General features: G+C 36.2%; 1 protein-coding gene across 1 annotated transcript in view; it reads right to left on the reverse strand.

Moving 5' to 3' along the window:
* Positions 1-3,207, reverse strand: part of LOC106470512 (filamin-A-like) — a gene marked incomplete at its 3' end in the record, with an annotated part of 89,285 nt that extends 86,078 nt beyond the window's left edge. The window contains exon 1 of the mRNA XM_022399118.1: positions 3,076-3,207. The remainder of the gene's footprint in view (positions 1-3,075) is intronic.
* Between the last annotated feature and the right edge of the window lie 2,374 nt (positions 3,208-5,581).

Below are 5,581 nucleotides of genomic sequence, written 5' to 3' on the forward strand. Positions count from 1 at the left end.
ACATTTAAAGCAACTTTCCTTAGATACTTAATCAAATTGGCATGACGACATTTAAAACAACTTTCCTTAGATACTTAATCAAATTGGCATGACGACATTTAAAACAACTTTCCTTAGACACCTGATCAAACTGGCATGGCGACATTTAAAACAACTTTCCTTAGACGCCTGATCAAACTGGCATGGCGACATTTAAAACAACTTTCCTTAGATACTTGATCAAACTGGCATGGCGACATTTAAAACAATTAAATGTTTGATTAAAGCTGGTGTTATGATGGTCCTACATGCATTTTCTTTTCTCATAAAGTGTTACTGTACTGATATTTTATTTTGGTCACAATATCGAGAAATTGTCAGTTATTTTATTCGTAACTTCAGTAGGTTATACCGTATTATAAAAACGGGCAGGGTTAGTGTAAGTCATGCGCATGCGTCTTACTGACGTCATTAACACAAATTCGTCAACTTACATATTTTTGTATTTGTTATACATGTGTTGTGTACCAACCGCATGTATCGAAACCAGATTTTAAGCGTTATAAGCCCTCAGGCTTGCCACCGTAGGGTTTACGTAAAAAAAAAGAAAAATGGGGCATGGCATTATTTCTTCTTTTTTTTTTAGCGAAGCTGACAGGTTCCACGTGCCTAGTACAATCATATTATTTTTAAGGATATGACCGAGAAAACTATAGAAATGAACTTTAAAAAGATTTTTATGTATGTTCTCTTTCAAAATATTTTCAAATCATTAAGTGACTGCTGGAATTCAGATATAGCCATGATTAATTTTGAACTACTGACCAGGTGGAAGGCAGCAAGCCAGCGTCACCCGCCACCACAAGGGTTTTTTTCCGGTTATTTGAACCAAATAATGGGATCGACTGTGTCAAGTCAGGGGGTATCACACTAGTCAACAGGCAAACTAAACGACATTTACCGTAACGTTTCACGTCAGGGGTATCACACTATTCAACAGGCAAACTAAACGACATTTACCGTAACGTGTCAAGTCAGGGGTATCACACTAGTCAACAGGCAAACTAAATGACATTTACCGTAACGTTTCACGTCAGGGGTATCACACTAGTCAACAGGCAAACTAAATGACATTTACCGTAACGTTTCACGTCAGGGGTATCACACTAGTCAACAGACAAAGTAAACGACATTTACCGTAACGTGTCAAGTCAGGGGTATCACACTAGTCAACAGGCAAACTAAATGACATTTATCGTAACATGTCAAGTCAGGGGTATCACACTAGTCAACAATTTGAATTAACTTACACAGGCGCCGTTTCAGATGGGAACTGTATATATAGAAAAATTACATCAGTTACTTCATCTAAAAGCACGAGGTCGAGTTTATGGCATATCTCAGGTTTCGGGTTGCTTGCCAGTTGCTTAAAAGTTAACGTGTACAGGCTCGGCATTTCAAATGCAGAAGAACGAAATGGCTTCGTATAAACGCAAAATAAGTTTATATTGACATTTCACCCACATTTGTTTTGTTTTTTTTTGTCGTCGTTAGTTCTCTTTTCATTTAAAGATATACCTAATATATGTTAAATTTCCAACGGACATCTTTCTGGACGCTGGTGTCCACGTAGATAGATTTACAATCTAAAAGTAAGCGACATTTGTGATTTTTATCATATTTGTTGCACTTCATTCTTCACGACAAACTGGAAGGATGCAGAGTAATAAACGTGAGCGTTTTAAACACAGTTTACTTCTGTAGTGCGCCACCAACATCCCTCTTCTGATTATTCGACAAATTGTCAAATTCTTCCTGAAAACCGCTTTCTAATCCTCAATACGATATAGTATTTTAATGTTTTGTCACACAATCTGTCAAATATTTTGGAAAACCGATTCCTAATCACTAATCCGACGCACTATTTTAATGCTTTATTACACACAGACTAATTCTCCCTGAAAACCTATTTCTAATCCTCAATACGATATAGTATTTTAATGTTTTGTCACACAAGCTGTCAAAATATTCTGGAAAACCGATTAATAATCACTAATCCGACGCACTATTTTAATGCTTTATGACACACAGACTAATTCTTCCTGAAAACCTATTTCTAATCCTTAATCCGATGTAGTATTTTAATGATTTAGCACACAAACTGTCAACATGTTCTGGAAAACCGATTCCTAATCCCTTATATGACGCACTATTTTAATGCTTTGTAACACAGACTAATTCTTCTTAATCTGACGCACTATTTTAATGCTTTATCACGCACACTGAATATTCTGGAAAAAACTATTTCTAATCCCTTATTCGATGCAGTATTTTAATACTTCGGAACACGGTCTAATTCCCCCCGAAATAAGACTAGAGGGAAGACAGCTAGTCATCACCACCCACCGCCAACTCTTGGGATACTCTTTTACCAAAGAATAGTCACGTTATAACGCCCCCCCCCCCACGGCCGAAAGGGCGAGCATGTTTGGTGGTACGGGGATTCGAACTCGTGATCCTCAGATTGCGAGTCGAGCGCCCTAATCAAATAGAAAAAATACAAAAAATCACGCAGCTGTTACTGAAAGACGCAATTTCGCCCACGTGAAAAGCGAACAATTTATTAAATTATTTTTATTTTTTCAAACATTTTTTTAATCCATGAAATTATTACTTATAAAAAGTAATTTATTTATTCACACGTAAACTGCCCTTATTACAATTCTGAATGCGTTTTAAATTCACCTTCTTAATAATGAACTAGAAGTTTAGCTAATGCTTATTTTGGAAGACATTGTACTATACTTCTCTGTAAAATCAACGCTTGAGTAGTTGCTCCTGAAACAATACTATTTGTTAGTCTACAGGAACTGTGCGTTAGTATTAAGATAAGAAAAGAGGTTGATCAGTAAGTTGCTGCGCAGTCTTTACAAGCTACCACTTAAGTTTCCACTAAATCAATGCCATACTTTAAAGCCTGACACCGGAAGCGCACGCCATTTTTCAAACAACCAATAGACACATGCAAATATACATGTAAAGTGTGCTGATCATGTGTGGGCTCTGAAAATGTGACAAAACTCGAAAATCACTTACCTTCGTAACTGAATTTGTCAACTGTTTCCTCGTGTTGGCAAGTCGGCAAGGGTGCTATCTTTAGCATCTGCCGCTAGGATAGCAGTACTACCCCCCATACAATCCCCCCCTCCCAAGTCTCGAAGAACACCCAATCAGCAGCTTAGCCTCGAACTCAAACCTCGCGCTGAAGCATGGTTGGTTAATTTTTCTGCAGTCATAAACTTTTTTGTGTTAAAAAAAAAGAATGGAAGATAAAAATAATAATAGAAAGAGAGAGAGAGGAGGAAGAGCGAGAGGACAAAAACAGACGGAAGAAAAAGATAAACGTTTTGCCTTAGCTTGTAATGCTCGTGCATGAACTTTTGTAACTGCATGTTACAGTCCTCCTTATATGGTTACAAAGTAGCATCTTTATCGAAGGAACTGTTACTGTGACTGCCCCGACCCTCCTGTCATACGAGTCGCCTGAATGAGAAGTCCAAAATGTGCAGACATTCTCATGTTACACGACACAACGTCCGACAGAACTTATATTTCCATGATTTGAATGTGTGAGTCATTTCCCATATCTGTATAGCAAAGTGAGATTTCGTAAATTCAGCTTTTTTCTTCCTCTTGTGTACATGACAAGTCAAGGTTAGAGGAATGAAACGACATATAAGTACAAAACAGAGGTAGTAAAATTGAATCAAGTCACGCAGAAGAGAACATGATTATTTAACCCTTTCCAATACGGTCACCTTCTTCTGCGCATGTCACAAGCTTTTTGAAGAGTACATTCAAACATAATTAAATTACTTGATTATAAAAATGTCTCCGAATAAACATGGTATCAAAACGTATTTAATAAATCAATTAAATAAAAAGTCTACACTTATCCTGTTGGAATTCTGTTTTATTCATGGCTTATTTCTGCGTTTGTTTTAGCGCAAAGATACAACAAAGGCTATTTTCGCTCTATCCTTCACGAAGAATCGTCCGTAAACTTACCGCTGGCCCATTTGGGTACTAATTTAATTTTTGTACCGGTCTCCTCCTCAGGCAGATCTTGTATACTTCAGTGATTCAAAAACACAACACTCTTATACCACTAACAATTGATAAGTAATCACTATCCATTGTACCTAACACAGAAACTGAGTATTTTTCATGGCCAGTATATTTTTTGAGAGCGAACTTAATCCTCCCCTCTTCTTAACTTTTTTTTTTTTTTTTTTTTATATATTCGACAACAAAATATATATGCAAGGTCGTAGCCTAGGGGGTCGAATGACCACCTCAAAATTTTAAAGTCCATTACAGTCTTTTAATAAATTTGACTTTTATGCAAGTCTCTTAAATTCTTTTTGTAGAAGGGACACAAATTTTTTTTGGGGGGGAATACCCACATCTCTCCACCAACTCTGTAGTCCTGGCAGAGTCCCTGATATCGATAACCAATTACGTACTTATGTTTTAAAACAAATATTATTTAACAATCTTACGGAGAAATGTGAAGGTATGGTAAATGTTTCTAAATGAAAGTTACTTTTCTGGAAATGTTTTCACTAGCAAGAAACGTGTACACGTTTTATTTACGAGTAATACTACGCCCCCTCCATCCTCCCACGCACGCGTGGGCTATTATGTAACACTACAGGTACAATTTGTTGAAAAAACGTAACACCAATTAAATTTTATTTTCTGTTTTTCTACCGAAACTAAGTAGTTATAATGAACTGTAGAAACTAATATACAAGAAGGGAAACTATAAATGTACACTATATAAACACAAGTATCGAAGGAGGCCGATAAACCTATTGCTCAGATTGAACTAACGCAATCAGTATTCGTTAATTTGTCCAGAACTTACAAAAAAATTTCTCTTTAAAGTATAGTTCCTTAGTGTTTAAGCAATAAGTCCTATAAACGAACAGTTTGACCATATGATTAGCAAACAAATATTTATTCTTTTGGATTTAGACTTCGTTTGCTTTTAATAACTAGATAAATAATTCAGAAAAATTAGTTTGCTTTTTACCCGAATAGTGGTGCTGAATGTCACATTTATAACGCTGAAACTGCCAGAAAGTACAGAACGTATTTCGCAGTTCAGACGTATCGACTCGCTCGTTATCCACAAGGATACGCTAGGCTTAAGAATAATAGCACTAACGTATTTTAAACTTAAAGACTAATTAATCCATCAAATTATGATTCTCCAGTTTAAGTGTGAGACTTCTTTTCTCTGTACCGTGCTGTGATCTGCGCATTATTATAACTATACGTTAGTTACTTTAAGGAATTCAGGAACTTAACAGGGTATAACTTGGATCAGGAAACTAAGTTTAATTAGGACCTAATCCTGATCAGGAATTGAACAAGACCCGAACTTAATCTCTAATAACGAGGTTTTTCCAGTATGATCGCGTAAAACTACACAGTTAAATATTAGAAGAAATAGGAGCTGTGAGGTGATAATACATATCTTTATAGCATCAGCCTGAAACTGTGATAATACATAATTTTACTACATCGAGGTCAC

The sequence above is a fragment of the Limulus polyphemus genome, unplaced genomic scaffold, assembly GCF_000517525.1.
Source record: "Limulus polyphemus unplaced genomic scaffold, Limulus_polyphemus-2.1.2 Scaffold4054, whole genome shotgun sequence".
Taxonomy (NCBI): domain Eukaryota; kingdom Metazoa; phylum Arthropoda; class Merostomata; order Xiphosura; family Limulidae; genus Limulus; species Limulus polyphemus.